The sequence below is a fragment of the Piliocolobus tephrosceles genome, chromosome 11 (assembly GCF_002776525.5).
Source record: "Piliocolobus tephrosceles isolate RC106 chromosome 11, ASM277652v3, whole genome shotgun sequence".
Classification (NCBI taxonomy): Eukaryota; Metazoa; Chordata; class Mammalia; order Primates; family Cercopithecidae; genus Piliocolobus; species Piliocolobus tephrosceles.
In genome coordinates, this window is record NC_045444.1 from 67,221,590 (window position 1) to 67,225,330 (window position 3,741).

Here is a 3,741-nt window from a genome sequence, read left to right on the forward strand (position 1 = left end):
CTTCTGTTGTGGCTTTTCTCTCTACCTTTCTAAAACCCCACTCCTATCTGTGATTTTGGTTCAGGAGTGAAGAGCTAAGATACTTTTACCTGATTCCTTACTTCCCCACTTTTCCCTTTTCCACACTCTACTGGAATAGAATTGGCAGATTTTCTTCTTTCTCTTCTGGTCGGATTTGATCTCCCTTATGTCATATTCTGTTCCTAGGGACAGTAAGTGTCAAGGCATGAAAGAAACCTCCTGAACTGAATTGACTAGTCTTGGCAAGGTAGAATGGGTGCCTCAGGGCAACTACGAACCAGAGATTACACAGGGCAAAGATGTATTGTGTCGATGTTCCCCAGACATTGTTTGTTTTATAAATATATAAGTACATATAGATTCAAATGTTCAAATTAGACAGAAGCGATGTCTGTTATGTATGTTGCAAATGTTTATGTCCTTGTTTTTCCTTTTTTTAAAAAATTTATGATGTTCCTTGATGTAGACAAGTTTTACATTTTCATGTTGTCAAATCTACCAATTACAAACTTTATGGTTTCTAAATTTTGTAAATCTTAAAGAGTCCTTTCCCTCAAGAAAAAATTATATTTACATCAATTTTCTCCAAATATTTTTATGGCTTTTCAAAATTTTACCTGGAGGCATTTGGTAGCTACATATACATATGTGTGTGTTTTTACATACATACACATACATATATACATATATTTCATAACCAACCCTTGAGTTCAACATATTTTGTTGAATAATCCATTTTTTTCTCACTGATTTGAAGGGTTACTTTACCATATATTAAATTCTTGCTTGTCTTTTTTCTGACCTTTGTTTCATGTTCCATTGATATATCTGTTTATTCCTTTACTAGTTCAAAAATATATTTTCAAAACCTAGCTTTGAAATATTTTAATGTCTGTTCAAGCGATTTCCCCTACTGCTTTTATTTGTCAGCATTTTTTGGATCTTTTCATGAATTTTCCTCAGATGATTTCCAATTGGCATTTTCTTCATAGTGTGTTAAAATTTAATATTAAATCAAGAGAAACTTTTAAAATAACAAAATACAAATCTATTTTTCTTCATAGAATTTGTTAACATTCATTAATTTGGAGAATGGAAATAATTACCTCTATCTCCATCTTCCTCATCATTCAGTTCTGTTAGAAACAAAATGTAATTTAAAAATTGCAAAGTAGAATGAAATGTCAATGCTTATCTAGGTAAAAAAGCTAGAAGAATATTTGTGACTTCACTATTTGAGAATCAAACCAAAGAAGGTGGGGTTTTTTGCCTCATCCAGATAATATACATTTTATTTGTACCTGTATGAATTTTAGCATTTCTTTTCTCTGGATTTCAGAGTTTATGGGTTTTTTTTTTTTTTTTTTTTTTTTTTTTTGGTATAATGATTAAATTCCAAGACTTTAATGTGACTTTTTCAGTCATTTTAATGATGGAAAAAATACAGAAGTTGGCTATCAAGTTTATCTTTATTTCTCCTTTTTCCTTTATCTCTTTGTTTTGATTATATCAAAATTTCATTATTGTCCTCAAAATTACTGGGTTTTCCACCCAATCAATACTTCTTCTTTTAGGCCTAGATTTATAAAAATAATCCCAAACTAATCAATGGATTCATTTTCTCCTGTAATTATGTATGCATGTATGTATGTATTATGTATTCCCTTTGAACTCAATCTTTCCTCTTAGGAACTATCTGTGGTATGTGACTTCAAAAGAAGACTGAGTATTTATAGTTATTGGAGGGACTTGGAGGCCATGGATTTTGCAGAGTCTCCTCTAGTGATCTTCTGCACCATGAAGAGTCAAAGTCATTGCATTGGCTACTTTTGTCACTCTCACTCTTCATGTCCTCCAAATATACAAGGGAGATAGTGCAAGGACCAATGATTTGGGTAGTGTATTATAAAATCCTCTCTTAAGAACCAGAGAAGTTTATAATCTCTCAACTTTGAGGTTACCAACAGAGTAAACGATCCAGTTGCTTGATATATAGGCCCATTTCCTGTTGTCGATGATCCTCCTGGCTTAATTTTGGAACATAAAGGAGCACATCAAACTGAGCTAGAAGGGAGAAAAGATGATGAATGCCAAAGAATATCTTCACCTAAAGAGAATCAAAATTAGCTATGCCAACTAGAGATGCCATCAGTTACAGGCAAGTAATTCATGTTATCCTCACCTATAAGGATTTTTGTGATATTTTTATCTAAAAGATTTTTTAAACTAATCCTCATTGAGTTTTACCAAAAAAGACTATAATAAAGAAAACATAATATATTTTCATATAACTAGTTATGTTCTGTAATTTTAGCACCTTATTTTTAATTAGAAAACTGTGTTATAAACATTAACTCCTGGCAATAAATTAGCAAAAACTGAGATTATTTGGTAGTATAACTACCCACATTTAGCACAGATGTTCAGCAAAAAATTTAGGAACTATTTTGGAAGCTCTCATTAGCTGAGGTAAATTAACAGAATATTTATGGGTAATACTAAACTGTTCAGATTCATATTTTTTTCTTGATCATTTTATAGAAGTCTCATAAATATCAACAGCTGGCTTGATTGTCCTTTAGAAAGTTCTTGTATATATCAGTAAGACTGAAGCCCAATATTTAAAGCTTCTAAATATCAGAGCAGTTGAATATTTAGAATATTTAGTGACCTGGCCAGAGGTCACTCAAGCAAGCTCAATCCAGCTCCAACTCCGTCCCCCATCCCCTACACATGGGCCTCCTCTCATCTCAAAGATCTTGCGTTTTCCTAAAGTAGTTCATAGAATTGGTACAGTCCTAAGTTGTTTTTCCCAAGGGATCTAATTTGCTATGGGTTATCTATCTCCTAGTCCAAAAAGCCTCTAGGAGCCTAACTGATATTCAGAATATTAGGGATATACAGACTGAATATGTGAGAAGGGAATTAGAAGGCATTATTATGTTTGCCATGGATTCTTCTAATCCAAATCAGTACCCTATATGCATGCCTTCTTCCTCCTCTGACCTGGTTCATTCAGAAGCCCAAAAGATTCAATACAGGCCAGCACTAGATACTAAATTAACAAAACATTCAAACTACCTTTAGAATTTGTAAACATTGAGTACAGTGTGAGAACTCAAAAGTCAACTGTATTGCTCAATGACTATCACTGTATTGCTCAATGAATACAGTCAACTGTATTACTAAATGATGTCTTTGGTAATCAACTTCCAGAGAAGTAAACCATAAATAGTCTAACTCCTGATATTCACATGACCAGATAAGAGGTTTTACATTTTAGGAAGGAGTGATAACTACCAATGGGAATGTATATTTTGACTGACTGTCAAGATCTTAAATGCCAATCTCAATTTGAACTGTCCTATAAGCAAGTGGTATGAAACAGACAAAGCTTAAGATCAAACACTGTGAAAATGCTATTAAGGCTGATTAAACTTTAGATGTGGTCAATGGGAAAACTTAGAGGCAGACAAACAGGTCCAGGTAATCCTCACAAAATCATCCAGGTGAAGGTGAAGTGGGCCTGAGGTTGGAGTAATGTTGAAAGAAGAGAGGAATGCAAGGAACATTATGAAAATTAAGTATTGGTGGCAACTGATTGCTTATAACAATAATGATGAGAGTGGATTGGAATTATACTGTAGCATTTTGACAATAGTAAAGATGGCAAAAATTCACTGAAAAATACAGGCTAAACTGGAAGGCTTCTGACTTTGG